General features: G+C 34.5%; 1 protein-coding gene across 1 annotated transcript in view; it reads right to left on the bottom strand.

Annotated features, from left to right (window-relative positions):
- The window catches only part of CDH18 (cadherin 18), a 497,699-nt gene that overhangs the window by 432,480 nt on the left and 47,730 nt on the right, over positions 1 to 17,489 (bottom strand). The window lies entirely within an intron of this gene.

Genomic DNA, 17,489 nt, shown 5'->3' with positions numbered 1-17,489 from the left:
TCGCTGGTTAGAATTATATTATTTTTGAAACTTTTAAGATATAGTTCATTATATCCCATAGAAAATTCTAATTCACTTTTGATTTTCATTAGATAATTCAGATGGCAAGAACTTGCAAGCAAATTAATCATGTGCGTTATCTTGAGCGAGCAAAAAGTAAAAGAGATGGCAACTCATTGGGTTCAATGTGGTGAACATGTATGACTTGTAGAAGGAATGTTTAGAGGCACAATTCTGGGTCCCAGCTGTACAGTTTGGGTCATAGCTGTACAGTGTGGCTGTCACTACCACCAACTTCTCTAAAATCACCATCTATTCAAAGTATATTCAAATTAATGGCTCTTTATCTAATACGACACATTAAATAAAACATATAGGTTAGTTTTCTCTTCTCCTAAATGAAGAGGCAGAGAACAGAGTAAGCACACGCACACATCTGTACAAACATGAGGGGGTTTAGTGGAAGGTAAAAGTAGCATTTCAAAGCAATAAGAAAAAGAAAAATCATGCAAAAATTGTCCAGTGACAATGATTAGTCATCTAGAAAAACATAAAATTAGATTACTACCTCAAACATGATGCGAAAGTAAATTTTGGAACGCACAAAAATTTAGATATATGCAATGCCCTTGAAAAAAATAGGAGAATCTTTCATGATTTTAAATCAGGAGAAATATTGCAATTAAAAACTATAGGGGCACCTGGGTGGCTCAGTCCGTTAAGTGTACGACTTTGCTTCAGGTCATGATCGCACAGTTCGTGGGTTCGAGCCCCGCATTGGGCTCTGTGCTGACAGCTCAGAGCCTAGAGCTTGGAGCCTGTCTTCAGATTCTGGTCTCTTTTCTCTCTGACCCTCCCCTGCTCACACTGTCTCTGTCTCTCAAAAAATAAATAAAAAGCATTAAAAAGTTTTAAAAAACCTATAAAACACAAGGAAAATAGTGGCATGCCAATTTTATAAATTAAAAATACACATAAATAACAATAACATAAATCTAAATCAAAGACACACTATAGAAGCTTTGCAACTCCTCTTCGTGACAAATTATCTTAAAATATACAAAATTTCTGAAAGGAAAAAATTCAAAACTCAATGTACAACTGTGCAAGGAATATAAAGATTTCACCAAAAATGAAACGTAAACTCTTATGAAAAGACATGCAACATCAGTCATGATACAACTGAATCTACATGGTATCTTTCACTTACATGTTAGGAAATTTTTAAGATAAACATTAAAACTACATTGGTAATAAAGTATAAAGAGAGAAATCTCATGAAAATTTGTTTTAATTTTTAATATGGTGCATATCACTAAATAAAGCCCATACCAGCTAAGACTCTTTAGAGCCTTCAAGAATATTTAAAACCATACACAAAGGTCTGCAGAACAAGAATTTGAAATCCACTGGCTAGAGTAAAGGTCTCTCACATTTCTCTCTGGCTTTTGCTAAGGGAGAAGGGCAATACTAACAGCAGAATTGGAAAATGGGAGTATTACTGAATGAACAGTTCTACAGGCACTCTCCCTCTCTTAGTAAGAATTGTCACAACTAATATCAGTTTGCAAGGAGAGTAATTTTCATTCAGAGTAACTAATCCCACCCCTTTAAGATGTACTTCCAATGGAATAGTTTATTAATAGAGGAATATAAACAAAATTATTTCTTGTTCTGTTCATGTTTCATATATATTCTGCTTCTGCTCGGTCAATTGAAGCAGTATTAATACTTCTCAGTCAGGTTGTGATATGGTTAGATGAGCTTGAAATTGCTACAAAATGGTGCTTTTGAAAAATGATCAGAATGTTCGTATATGCCAAATAGAGAAACAAACTGTTTTCAGTTAAAAATCCTATGAATATTACAGTAGATAAGGCCTATCAGATAAGCATCAAATGCTATCATGCAGCTTAATATTATATATTTGATCCTGTGAGATGTATGTTTTTGACATAAAAATCCCCCTAACACTCCTCTCTGTCTTTTGTTAACAAGATCCTGGACAACTTGTTCCAGAAAAAAAGTGTAAAACCACTGAGATGCCACATACTTGAGTGAGTTTACTTTGAATCTTACTTCTCTACCTGGAAATTGTTATTTCATCCTTGAAAATTTGTACACACTCTCTGTGTTTAAGTTTACTAGTTTTTGTATTTCCCATGAAGAATAATTGAGTAACTAACTTTTAAGGAAACAAAAATATGATCCAAAAAAGCATTATATGTCCTCTTGGTATCATAATGCTCAAAAAGTCCCTTCACTGTGAGATATTTATGGAGGAAAAGGAAAATATTGGCTTAACCCAAAATAAACTAGAGATTGTGTGTTTACTTTCTCTCTCTCTCACTCTCTGTTTCTATATTTATATATGTATATGTATAAATATATTTTATGAATATGTATATATGTATAAGTATACATGTATAAATATATATGCTTATACATGTGTGTGCATATACATTAAATATAGAAATGTATTTTAAATATATATTTATACATGTTAAATATATATTTAGATTGTTATATTTTTAAGTCATTAGTTAAAAAAGCCCTCTTTGTTTTCAAGTTAGATTTGGTAACAGATTTAACATTAATTCGGTAACAGTTCTACAATAAGGTAAAGTGGCATCTCTGTGTCGTGCATGTGGATCAGGGCAGATCTGTGTTTGCGCTGAGCAACAGGGTACACAGAGGTAGTACCCTGTGACTTGGAACACTAGGTCTCTCAAGGCTATGCAACTTTCTGCTCATTGAGACTTGGACCACCATGTAAATCCATGAACTGTCTCGTTGTAACAAAGTCCAGATCGCATGGAGATGGAATGTATAGCGTGTGGTGACGGGTCCAGCTGAGTGCAGCCTTCTAGATATATCAACCTCAACTTAGATGAAGTCTTTAGATAATTTCAGGAGCTAACCAGTTAGGAAACCTCAAGCCTTTCATATCTTCCTTTATGAGGCTCCAGAAACTTGAAGCAGAGACCAGCCAGGCTCTCTGGGCCCTGCCTGACCCCTCATCCATAGACACTGTTAACATAGTAAAGCTTGTTGCATTGTACCAGTAAGTATGGGTTGTTTTGTTACACGTCAATAGATCTGGAAGAGATTATCTCTTAGGTATCCATGTCACTTACGTATGAGTTGAATTTGCTTTCTCTTTATCACTACACCACCAATTTCCCACAGATAGTAGAAAAATACAGCATCTAAAATTGTAGACTGGACTCTAATGAAAATTAAAGACCACATCCTCAGACAGTAGCCATGAAAAATTTGAAGAGCCAGTTGTCCCTACACTTCTTACCACGATATCTCTAACTCAGGCCAAATAACTAACTGAATAATGTATAAAGGGGCAATGCAGTTATTTTTAAAGCCCTACATATCATGCTCAAAGCTCTTTAAAAATCTGAGACCATACTTTAAGGATTTTCTATTATATTACACTATACTCTTCTCAAAAGGATAACTTGTGAAAGATTCATATTTAGACTGCAGAAATCCTGACAAATGCCTAAAGTGGTTGTTCACCTCTTGCGGGAAAGTGACTGCAGATGAGTGTCATACCAAGCCCCCTGTGAGACACAGCAGTTAGAGAGTTGTGTTATGGGCTGAACAAGCAAGAAGATTATGTTCTATGGCAAAATTACAACTTAGTTTTTTCCTTAGGGGCAGTGCCACAGTTGGTTTACTTTTTATAGGATGGAATGTACCTTTCATACAACAAGCAGAGCTATAAATGTAAAGGTTGTCAATCATGAACCTTTAACAAACATTGATTAGTGGGAAAAAATACGTTACATTTAGCTGATGAGAGAAACAACTGGGGGAGGGGTACGTTTCCAGAGGTACGCTCTTCTAATACTGGATATTTTTCCCTAAATCAACACCCTAGGATTCTGCCCCTCCTCCCTTTATTCAGTCTCCTCCCTAGTGCTTTTTTAAAATATCTTTTTTTATTGTTTTCTATTTTCCTTTCCCTGTCACCCATTATAGCATTTTAAATTTTGATAAGACATGAGGAATCCTCTAACACAAGTTTAAATTTAGCTACATTAAGAAAGCAAATAAGTGATGTAGAGGAGGCAGCTGTGTGAGCCCAAGAGTAGAGTCATGAGTGAAGAGAACTGGGAACCCATGCAGAATCTGAAAGTTCTGCTCCAACACGCCCTCCCCCAAGAGGAAACACAACTCAAAGCCTTCCCACACACTTGACGTGGCACAGTGGATTCCAAAATATATTCTGCAGAAACTTGGAGCTTTGGTGAATCAATAAGTTTTGCCCTTCACTTTAATTGTAAGATATTTTAAATAGTTTATAAGACCAAAGGAAAAATAAAATATCAAATATGTTTTATACCAAGTGAGTGCATGGGCAACCATTAATTCACTATGTTATTATCCAGTTAACTACTATAGAGACCTCAGGATAAAGCTGCTTCAGTTATTCCTGTTTAATTGAAGAATATTCTGAGTTTGCTAAGTGTTGTCTTAGTACATGTAACACTAAGTAACACTTACTAAATGTTATTTCTTACATTTGGAACTCAAGATGATTTTTTCAATTTCTTAAAAATAAAAAAAAAAAAAGCAAAAGGATACTTGGGAGACTCAAGTTAACATAAGATTAGCACTTCTTACTTATAAGCCCTAGTTTTCAACTTTTCTATCAATCAGTCAAAACAGCTGTGTTTTTCTAATTGGATGAATCTAAGCAAATTATGGTTATAAAATTGACTCTCATGTGTAATTATATTGCTTTGACATATTTCTTATGTAGAGAGTCTATAAAATATTTGATATGGCAAGAAGTTTCATTTTGCTATAAACATGATCAAATTTCCAATTTTTATAAACAAATTTTTTTATTTTTCTTTTGGATAAATTATGCCTAGGGAGTTTAGAATGTAGTGGCTAGCTACCATATTAATTAATTCTTTTAAACACAAATAACTTTCATTTTCAACATAGAGATCATCTATGTAAATAAATCCACATTTAGATGAAGGATCCAAATAGCTAGACCATAGTCTGATTAACCTAAGCTCTGTGTCACTCATTAAAAACACACAAAAAACAAAAAACAAATATTAAATGGATTGCTGTAGAGTTGCTTTTGTCAGTTGGCTTTCTACTGGTCTTGAGAGTATTGGGATTTTTACAATGACTTCTTTTTTTTTAATTTCGTTTAAAAAGAGACAGAATATGAGCCGTGGAGGGGCAGAAAGAGGAAAATGGAATCTGAAGCAGCTCCACGCTCTCAGCTGCCGGCACAGAGCCCGACATGGGGCTCAAACTCACAAACCATGAGACCATGACCTGAGCTGAAGTCAGAAACTCAGCAGACTGAGCAACCCAAAAGTCTCTACAATGACTTCTTTAAGTAAATGATACTAATACTAATAGCAACTAATGTTTATTGAGGGTGAATTATGCCATCAAGTAACTATAAAGGATTTAAGATTTTAACCTGCTTATAAGCCAAGTTAGCCTGCTTATGAGGTTTTTATAAATGGTGGCATAAAACATGGGGTCCCTAACTCAGAGACAAAAGGCATCACTACTCAGGATACAGCAGGCAGCATGAGTTTCAGGTCCCCATTAGTAACCCTTGCCCCTCAAGTGTCATGGGGCCCATGTGAAATAGCTTGTGTGTACGCTGGACAGGGTAATCCCAAACTTATAAAACTCTCTGTTTTAAAGCTAGCTCTTAGCAGACACGCTAGATATTTCCCCAGGGTAGAGACATTATCTTTATTAAGTATTTAAAAAAATTTCCCTTTCTCATGAAAGGGAATTTTGATCTCTATGATCCATGGTTCAATCTATATTTATCCCATCTTTGATCTATAGTTTAGACAGGCATGTCAATGTCTCTTGCTCAGAAGATGTGTAGGAACAGTCATAGAGAATGACCTCTCCAAACATGTTCTAGGTGGCATGCTGAATAGTTTACATGTAATAACTCTGTTCATGCTCACAAAACTCTATGAGGCAGTTTTGAGTCTTATATTCACTTTATAGAGGAGGTTATGTAATGTTCCAAAGTCAAAGGACTACACAGTGGTGTAGCACTGAATTGAACTCAAGAAATTCTACAATAGCCAAATCATGGAAAGAGCCTAAATGTCCATCACCTGATGAATGACTCAAGAAGATGTGGTGTATATATATACAATGGAGTATTACATGGCAATGAGGAAGAATGAAATATGGCCATTTGTAGCAAAGTAGATGGACCTCCAGGTGTCATACTAAGTGAAATAAGTCAGGCAGAGAAGGACAGATACCATATGTATGCACTCATAGGTCTAACAGGAGAAACGTAACAGAGGACCATGGGGAGGGGAAGGGGGAAAGAGAGTTGGGGAGAGAGAAGGACACAAAACCTGAGAGACTATTGAATACTGAAACCTAAGCCAGCGTTGAAGGGGGAAGGGGAGGGGAAAAAGGAGGTGATGGTAATGGAGGAGGGCATTTGTGGGGAAGAGCACTGGGTGTTATATGGAAACCAATTTGACAATAAACTATTAAAAATAAAATAAAATAAGAATATATAAAAAAAGTCCTAACTCTAGATACTAAATTCTTAACAACTATATTGTATTAAATCTTAAAATGTATTAAGGGTAGCCAATATCTTAGCAGTAGTAATAAAACATTTCTGCATTATTAAAGATGCAAGATCTGAAACTCAGTATAAAAAGATAGGTGTAAGGTATTTTTGTAATAGGGTATTGTAATAAAATCTTATTTTGATGAGAGCCACTGAGGGTTAACTGTTTTCCAGCGCAGGAAGGCAATTTTGCCAAGACTACTACAAAAAAAAAAACAAAAAAAAACAAAAACAAAAAAAAATTAGGGAAAAAAGATATGACTCTGATGTGAATTAAGAAAGGTCTGTCAACTTGAGTCTCAATCTATCTTTAGAAAACTGAACAACTTCTGATGTACACATTTATTTGTAAATAAATTGCAAGCGTTTGCTCTCTGACCCAGGAGGTGGCATGCCTTTTCTCAATTCTGCTTTTTTATTGTGATTCTGAGCCTTTAACCAGAATTTGGCCACTGAGCCTACAAGAGATTTCATGTCTATTAAATCCATTCTCTTTTATTGCGTTTATTTGAGATAAATCTATTTATTTACACAACTTGCTCTTTGATCATGCAGAGCTCTGAACAACACAGCACTCCAGGCCCTATGCTGCATGATTTATTGCCATGGAGAAGTTCAAGCATTACCCAAACACTGTGAGAAGGGACAAAAGCTTCTCCAGATTACCTGTAAAAAAACCCCATGGATTGCAATGGCTGCAAATACACTTAAATTGAATTAAACTGTACCCAAATACTTCAAACAAATATTAAAAAGAGATTTGACCAAATATGCTGTTCACCAATGAATTATGTTTTCCAGTACTAGAAACCATTAGCATAAATGTATTAATGTTTGCAAACACTTATAATAGGGTCGGGCATGTAAAGCCTTATGTAAAAACTATATACTATTTTGTTAAAAATATAAATGATAAGTATCCAAAATATGGCCAAGGTGATTTTCTTTTGCATTTGATTTAGAAATTGTCAAATGCTATATAAATCTCACATGGAAAAATATAACCAGACACACAATATTTGCATGCAAGGAACAAAGTATTTTTAAAGAAATAAATGCATATATATATATACACACTATTTATTTTTTGAAATAAAAGAAAGAAATGCAAAATGGCCAATAATAGGAAAAAAAAAAAAAAAGAAAGTAACCACCGAGAAGAAGCACAGGGCTGAGCCTGGGAAGATAAGAGCCTAAAGCTAGTACTGCCATGAATCATTTGGTCAGCTGAATGCAACCTTGAACCTCAGGATCAGTTAATAAACTTACTGACTGCTCAGAGAGTCAAGCTCTACTAATCCCTTTAAAACATGACCTTGTTTAATCCTCACCACACACTTGGACACAGGGACTATTATTATTATCCCATTTTACGGCTGATGAAACTTAGAGGCAATTCCAGAAACTGGGTTGAAAAAGGACTACAGCATATTCCATTGTTTTTTGAGATTTCAGCCTCATATAGTGGTTTCTTTTCTTGACTATATAATGGCAGTAAACTTCCTTAAAATACTTTGGGAGTTCATTCAAGACTGTAAAACATGTTTTCTTCTTTTTATAATCAATGGGAATCTCTACACCTGCCAAGAACACACACGCTCATATTTTGTAAGATCAGTGGAAAAGAAAAAGGCCGCAACCAATTTTTGTGACAACCTTCTGATAGTCATAAGTCACCATTTTTTCCTATTTCTTCCTATCACTAGTACTAGATGACTCAAAATATGAGTCTTTGAGTCAAATCACTTAAACATGTAGGTTTAATTTGGCATCAGGCATAGCTATTGATGACACCTAAATGCTCCATGTGAACAAAACAATGCTACTATACACACAGACACAATAGGCCTCAGGGGACAGGCTGATTCAAAAGACAGGCCAAATATTTTCTGAGGGAAATGGAAGCAAGCCACAAAAGGAAGGAACAGTAGTTTAAAGGGATACTAGGTTGACTAGTAAATGACATTGGGAAAAAAGATGAATATTTAGGTGCAGAAAACTAGTGCATACAGAAATCATTATGAACATGGCCTTTTTTTTCTTTTTATTTAATTACATTTTTTAAATGTTTATTTATTTTTGAGAGAGACTGAGCACGAGTGGGGGAGGGGAAGATAGAGAGGGAAACAGAATCCTAAGCAGGACCCAGGCTCCGAGCAGTCAGCACAGTGCCTGACGTGGGGCTGGGATCCGCGAACCTTGAGATCATGACCTGAGCTGAAGTCAGCACCCAACTGACTGAGCCACCCAGGCACCCCATAAACATGGCCTTTTCATTCATTTATAATTTGACTTGCCAATAAATTTTTTTAAATATTTGTGCATATGTGTTATGTCTCTATAAGTATGCAAAAGTACCTTTGTTGTACAAATCTGAATTCCTAACTCAGAGTACACAAGCAGTACTTAATGAATAAATGGATGAATGAATGAATGAGCAAATGAATGGATGAATGAGTGAATCAATCAATAAGTGAATGCTCTAACTAATTATCAGCATTATTCTTCTGAGACTCCAAAATCCAGATATCGGAAATCATCTGCATGGTATTTAATGCATGATCTACAAGGACCTTAAAATCAAGAAGGGTCCTGATTTATCAGGGTCTTATACTTTGGGGTGCTAATGTGACTACCTTAAGCTAGGTTTTGTAGCCTAGGAACTACCTTTTATTTGCATTTTTAACAATAAATGGACTCAGATAAACATATTTACCTATGTTGAGTTTTCATATTATACTCATAAATATTTCAGGATCCCCATATTTCTAATGATTTACTAGGAAATAAAGCACAATGGCATACTGTGGCCAGGGAAAATGCTGGCTAGACTCTATCACAATTCAGTGGTTGAAGTAGAAATTTAGATGGGAGAGATAGTTTCAAATGCATAATGAGAGTGACAGAATTAGAGGAAAGAATGGTGACTGAAACCACCAAGAAGAGATTTAGTGTATACCAAGCAATATTCAAAGCACTTTACAATATTATATTAGCACATTTAGTAACAAAAGACCCTAAGGGGTCACAGCTTATAAATATCATCCCCTGTATACAGATGCTAACAGGGAACATAGCCAAGCTAAGTGACTTACTAATGACTATACACACATCTCTGATAATTAATAATGCTGGGATTATAACTCATGGAACATGGTGTCAGAGTGTGCATTCATAATTACTACCCAATACTGTCCATGTAATGTGTTACAAAGCCAAACATAGAGTAAGAAAGGAGACAGACACAATATATACACGCTGAAGAAGTAGAGTTATAGCACAGGAATAAAGGGGAAAATTAAAAAGAAAAAATACCCAAATACTAAATACAAAAAATCCCCCCATCCCATGAAGGTGATAGAGAAGGGCTTCCTACATTTTCCACAGTGGCATTTCATGCTCTGTAATCTTATCAATCAAGGATGAAATATGGATTAGGTAGTTACAACTTGAGAGGCTCCATAAAGCTCCAAGGGACACTTGCGTGTGAGTAGAGAAATAAAACTGTACCATAGCAAGTGCAAGTTCAGAGGGTCCTGATTACAAGAGATCTAGCACACAGCTAAGGGAACAAGTTGCAGGAGCGCCAACCAAAACTCTACCACTAAGCTGGTAAAACAGACCTTGGTTATAATATGTAAGATCCACCATATAGCTGAAGAAGATCATGGCCATCAGTGTTTGTCAAGTAAAACAATCAAAAACAAATACATCTATATCAAAGATATTTCTGTAGTTTAATAACCCAAGTCAAAACATAAAAAAAGGTACAAAAAATCTGAGAATGGAAAATAAATCAAAACCTGGAACATCTGAGAATGGAAATGTGATTAGGCTTTGCCATGTGTGACATCTTGACAGACATGATTTAAATATATGTTGCATTCATGAGGTAGTTCACTCTGTACTCAAGTACTGAAATATTCATGTAGGCAAACACAGTATTAGACATACAATGCCAGTGAACTCACAGGATATACGCCATTTAGATAAATCACATTACAAAATTTGTCACATTTTAGAATTATTTAAGAGTATCATGCTCCTCCACATATTTGATTAACCAAATGATTCCTGTTAGTTCAAACACAGGACTTGTCAATGACAATTTTTTGACTTCGCAATCTAATCTTAGTTTTTATTTCATGTGTCAAGATAACTTAAACTTAGTTTGAATGCCAACACATATCTACAATTATTTTTTCTCAGTTTTATAGATCTTGCAAAGGAAAATATATATATTACTGATTCCAAGATGAAACTTTGTTTTCTTTTGAAATGACCATGCTGTTTTAAAACTGTGATTGATATTTTCCACACAAATGTGATTTAACTTGAGACCTGGATATTAGGGCTATTAACAGGCCTCCCTAATGAAAATGTCTTCTGCTTTCAATACAGCACTGGCTACTTTAAGCTTTCACACACAAGGCATTTTAAGGTAAAAACTCTAAAATCTGGTGGTGGTATGTGACCACAAATTAGATACAAATGTTTTCTCATTAATATTTGTATAATGGGGCAGGTGACTAAGAACTGGTAAGCTTTCCACACATAGAGATGGAAAAATGCTATATAACTAATACTTTTTATTTCATGCTGAGTGTTAGTATGTATCCAACATCCCTTTTCTGGACTGTGTGTCTCTCTCTAATCGGCTTTCTAAGTGTATATCACTCTATTTACAATCTATACTTTCTTCTCCTTTAATTTTCATTTTCTCCTTTTTTTCCTCTCAGTCTACCCTCTTCCTATGCCATCTCACTTCCCTTTAAACAAAGATAATGCCAACTTCCCCATTCTGACTTCTTTACCCAGCCTGCCTTTCATTCAATTAAAGTGTATATTTTTTGATGGGACTTGAAGTTATGAATTGAAATTTATGGCTAAAGTACATCACTGTGCAAGCCAATAAGGATGCACTGCACTTACTACATTTGGGATTCATGGTTCTATGATAATCTAGCAGTTAGGCATTTTGGGGATGAGAAAACAGGAAGCACATAAGTTCCAGACTGCCAGAAATACATTGAGAATTTCACAGTCAAAAACCTTGACACAGGAAAGCTCTGTTTCATTGCCATGTGAAGACATATTTGGCACACAAATTATATTTATGAATGTGTATTATTTAGGTTCTCCTATCCCCACTTTTTCAAATCTTAAATCACTCATTCTCTGTAAAAATTTCATCTAAATCCACACAGATGGCCCTCCCAATACTCTCGGCTTCCCAATGTCTTGACTTCCTTTACTCTAGTGATACTGATCAGCACCATAACTCAACTCCTCTCTACAATAGCCATCCACTAGACTTTGTCTTAGTAATAAATTGCACTCTTTCAATTTATAGGCATCACTGCTTCCCCACCCTCTACAATCTTTGCAGTTGGTTCATTTTATTATCTCAGTTTTAACAATTCTTTATCCATTCCGGAATTTATGGTCCAGCAATTCTATAATTTTTAATAGTACCTTACATCTACCATGTCCTCACTTTCCTGTCTACCCCTTGCCTATATACTCAACTCATTTAATTCTCTCTTCTTCAAATACTGATAATGCATCATTTGACTAAACTGTTAACACTGGTAAAATTGAACTCTTCATCTACTCTATACCTGTGTCCATGCTCACTGGTTTCTCATGAAATTTATGATTCTTAATCCCTATTCTGTAGAAATTATATGACCTTGCTCTATGCAATACCCTTCATTACCAGATGATCCTTTCATACTTTCTTCTATCTTAAACCTCTGCCACCTTATCCACCATCTTTAATACTCAACTGATGATCATGATTGTTTTTCCACAAGGAAAAACCAGAAGAAATGTAAATCCCTACCATCACATTTAAGTGTCTATGTATATCCTTTTCCATGATATCTGCTTTCTCTCTTTATTTTTAATCATCAGTGTATTTGTGATACCATCAAATTCAAAATAATCTATATGTGCATTAGACTTCTTACATTCTTAAGATAAGAACTTCATCAATCATTCCTTCTTGACATTCCATCCATTATTTTTCTTACTTTAGATATTTCCACAAGCATATTAATATACACAATATTGGACCCAATTCCTTATCTATTCTACCATTTCTCCACTTTATTGAAAGCAACACTTTGGGAAAGAATTATGTATACTATCACCTTTTTCTTCTTCTTTCTTCTTTATACTAATTATAGTCAGCATTTGGCTATCATCACTCCATTCAAACTGCTCGTTAGACAAGCAGTGACCTTCATATTGTTAAATCCAGTAGTTGGTTCCTGACCAATCAGGTGCATTTAAACAGTTGATCACTCTTTCTTATTTCAAATTTCTCCTTCTTTTGTTTCCAAGATATGAGAGTCTGCTGGATTTTTTCACACCTCTTTTCATCTTCATTTTCTGAGGCTTCTCCTGACCTTTGAAGTTTTAAAGAGGACCAGTTTGGATGTCTTTACTTGTGTATCATCCAGGAAAGAGATCACGTGTTTTCATGGTTTTATGTAATAAACATATAATATTGCCTTGCCAATTTTTTACACTTCTAGTGTAGTTTAACTGCTGAACTAGACTAAAATGTTCAATTTTCAACATATTATATCTACTTCCATCTCTAATAGCTTCTTAAATTTCAATAATCCTCATCACATTTCCCAATCTGATTTCTCCTGAATGTTTCCCCATCTTAGTAATACGTTTTGAGCATCTAATTCAATATACATAATTTATGAGAGGAGAAGCTATTTCTCTTGTTGTTCAGTAAAGGGATAAATAAGTTAATGAATGGATAATTTCAGGGACATTAGATTTGGGAAGGATGTTAACAAACTGGAGTATTTTTGCATCCTTCAGGGGAATAGGATGAGGTTTTATATATATGCATATAAAACACTCTATTTTACATCAGGTTCTGAGAACAAAACATCTATCTTTTAGATATGAAGATAATGCAGTAGATTCTTGTTCCATCTTTCCTAAATGTTTTGATATTGTGGTGCCTGGGTGGCTCAGTTGGTTAAGCGTCCGACTTCAGCTGAGGTCATGATCTCGCGATTTGTGGGTTGGAACCCCACATCAGGTTCTGTGCTGACAGCTCAGAGCTTGAAGCCTGTTTCAGATTCTGTGCCCCCCCCCCGCCCATCCTCCACTCGTGCTCTGTCTCTCTCTGTCTCAAAAATAAATAAACTATATAAATTAAAAATAAAGTAAAATAAAATAAAAGTTTTGACATTTTACGCACCAGCCTACACTTTCTAACAGGCATGCAAAGACCATTTGGAAAGGAGCAGTTCCCTAAAGAATTCCTACTACACAGTGAAGCCTGAAGCATGCCAGAAGAAATGTTTATTTTTTTTATGTAAAACCACATTTAATGACAAATATTTTTATTTATTTTTATTTTTTATTTTATTTTATTTTATTTATTTTAATTTTTTTTGGATTTTTTTTTTTTAAGCAATCTTCATACCCATTGTGGGGCTTCATCTCGCAGAAGAAATGTTTAAACATGTTTTTTAATGCCCATTTTTACTTATACTACTTAATAAAAAATAACTTTCACATGCACAGAAACTATGTACTGGAACCTTATCAGAAAACAAGTAACCTAGAGGTGTGGATACAGGGGAGTTTTTGGTGACACATTCAACAAAGGCAAGTGGCCCCACAAAGGACTGCCTTCATTTACATAGCATCACTTTATTTTTTGCATGTGCTTAGACCATGGCTTTTATGTGATTAATATAGTTTTGAACTTGTACAGAAAATCTATAGCTCCAAATCTCTAGATACATCAAAACTGGTGTTTGGGCCTTTCCTATCATTTTACCTTGAAACCTTGGTGGCTCTATTAATATAATCCTAGAAAAAAATGTGGGAAGAAAATAATGGGCTCCATATTATCATGAATTTATTTAGTATATTTCCTATGCATAAAAAGCTTTCTAAAACACAGTTTGGTAGTGGGGAAACAGAAAGCAATTTGTTTTTCCAAAGAGTAGCCTTTTGCTGTTTGCATTTTGTCTTGTACCTCTAAAGGGAAGGCCCTTCCAAAATTTCTTAAGGGCTCTCATAGTTCATTAGCAACACATTGGTTAATTACCAGGATATTGAATCTTGAGAAAGATGTTTCATGTACTTGTCCCAGCCTGGAAAGAAGAGTACTAATAGACTGTAGATGGACTATTTTTAGTATGCTTCACAGTATTTTCTATGGGCATTCTTAATTAGGCTAAGCAATTTGAACTAAAGAATCATTTTTTGCTAAAGAAAAGCAAGAATCTTAATATATCCATCATTCATAAAGACTGAGCTAGATTTAAGGAGTGGTAGGGATCTCTCTCTCCCTCGCTGACTCTCCCTCCCTTCTCAATGTCTTCTCCATATCTGTTTCTATTGATTTTTTTCTCCTCATTAGTCCTCTTTAATCTGTAGGCACTGTTACTCTAGATGGTACAATTGAAATGGCTATTATTTTCCAGTTTCTGTAGATCATACTTAAGATATACTACATAATAATTGTGACACTAACTCATGTTTAGACAATCCATATACATATGGTGTGATAACACAGAATGTGTTAATATCATGACATTTTCAGTTATAAGAAACCTTAAATATTGCTTTAATTCTCCATATCAAGTCAGTTGATTCAAATGTAGTTTTAAAGGTTTTTGTTGTTTTGTTTTGTTGAGTTATGTGTTGCCTTGGTAGGTTTAATCATTTCCCCTTAGGCATAAAAAGAGCAACAGATCCTTTTTGTCTTAGTTTTGTTTTTCAACAAGAAATACTGGACAATTGAATCAAAGAACATTTATTTTATTTTTAAAATAATAAATTATAAATGATATTTGTGTTTCTGGCTAAAAATTTGTATAAAATGTTTAAGAAAACAATGGGAATGTTTGCACAGAGAGCCCTTGAACCTAAATTGTTCTGAATATTGTTTTCAAATATTATACACTGTGTATTTAAAAATTTGAAAGCAATACAAAAATGATTATGAACAATGCGCTCTATATTTCTGTAAAAAAAGGGGGTCAAATAGATACTTTGATGTTTACAATATAATGAAACTGATAGTCACTGCAAATATGCCCCAGCTTTGTTTCTTGCATATCTTAAAACAAAACAACAACTTGATGGTCTGGAATAATATAAATGTATTTTGGAAAAAACTGTGGGATTCATAAGGTATCCCTTGAAATTTTCACAAAATAGCACAAGGGGTGGCTCACTGGTTCAGTCAGTTACGTATCTGACTTCAACTCAGGTCATTATCTCACAGTTCATGAGTTCGAGTCTTGCATCAGGCTCTGTGATGTCAGGTCAGAGCCTGGAGCCTGCCTGGATTCTGTGTCTTCTTCTCTCTCTGTTCTTCCCCTGCTCACACACTATCTCTCCTTCTCTCTCTCTCTCTCTCTCTCTCAAAAATAAAGACTAAAAAAACTTTAAATAACACGAGCTCATTTTATTTACTTAGCATATGAAGACAAAATTCCTTTTTTTTGGAAAGTATTTTAAAATAAAATATAGAAATTGTCAACTATGTTAGTTAAAATAGGTCCCTAATGAATACAAATGTAATGATAATTGTATATAGACTTTAATTACTGTGATCTCAACTTCAAATAAACTTATCATAAGGCAATAATATTACTGAAACTATCAGTATGACTAGGTATGCTATTTTCAAGTAATTAAACATACTGATATTATTATAAATGAATGATTAAAACAGCTTTTTTAAAAATAAAATTTTAATCACTTTTGATTATCTACTTAGTTTAAGCATAATAGATGTTTAAAATCCATCGATATCAACATTCTAAGTTTTCATGGTTAGATTATTGAGGGGCAGAAGTTTAAGAACCAATGTAGGAAGGGTTTATTACAACAGTATAACTGTGGTTATGGAAAAAGGCAAGTTCTGGATACTTATTCATTCATTTGGTTAGACAGTCTTTCATTCTGTATAATAATCTCTCTTGAGTGCTTGCTATATAATAGAAACTGACATTCTTAAAAGGAAATCAGCTTGGAGGCATTAAATGGGGTAGTGAAACTATGATTACACTAAGGGCCTAGGGTGGTGAGGCACAATGGCCAAATATAGTTAAACCGAATGCCAATACTGGAAAGATAGACCCTGAATAATATAGGTAGAATATAAATACAGATTACAATAATCTAATTCAATTATTTGGGGTTTTTAGTTATTTGGGGTTGCAAATGTCTTATATAGCAACTCAGTGCCATAAACATACAACCAAATATATATATATGTGTACAGACTCACACACACACACACACAAACACACAGAAATACATATATAAAACTTCAAGAAATTATAATCAAACAGTATCTCTCCTGACGATGGGAAGTATGCATTTTTTAAAGTACTCTTTCAATAATAATGAGACAGACAAACCAATTAAAAAATAGTAGACAAATGTTTGGACACTTCACAAAAGACAATCTATGAATGATCAGTAAGTATGTAGGTATGAGAAGGATGAGACATTCTGTTTGAAATACCATGGTCCTTGGGCGGTTCCAGTGACTTTTCTTATTTAAACAATGGATACATAGACTCATCTTTTGTTATTCACTGTTTAAAATCAACTCATTTGAACAGCATATGCCATGAAGCCAGAAAACATTCAGGAAACATGTGATATCCCAAAACCAATGCATAAGAAAGGGAGAAGTTTGAGGGACTGGGGACTCAGTGATTCAAAGTTAAGGAAAACTTACTCTGTTGTTACGGTTTTGTTTTGTTCATATCTCTAGGTTTATACCTTCTTGACTGAAAGCTGAAGTTATTTTTTTTAATGATGATGATGATGATGATGATGATGATGATTACATCAGATA

The sequence above is a fragment of the Suricata suricatta genome, chromosome 6 (assembly GCF_006229205.1).
Source record: "Suricata suricatta isolate VVHF042 chromosome 6, meerkat_22Aug2017_6uvM2_HiC, whole genome shotgun sequence".
In the NCBI taxonomy this organism is placed as follows: domain Eukaryota; kingdom Metazoa; phylum Chordata; class Mammalia; order Carnivora; family Herpestidae; genus Suricata; species Suricata suricatta.
This window is presented reverse-complemented; position numbering and strand designations above follow the sequence as displayed.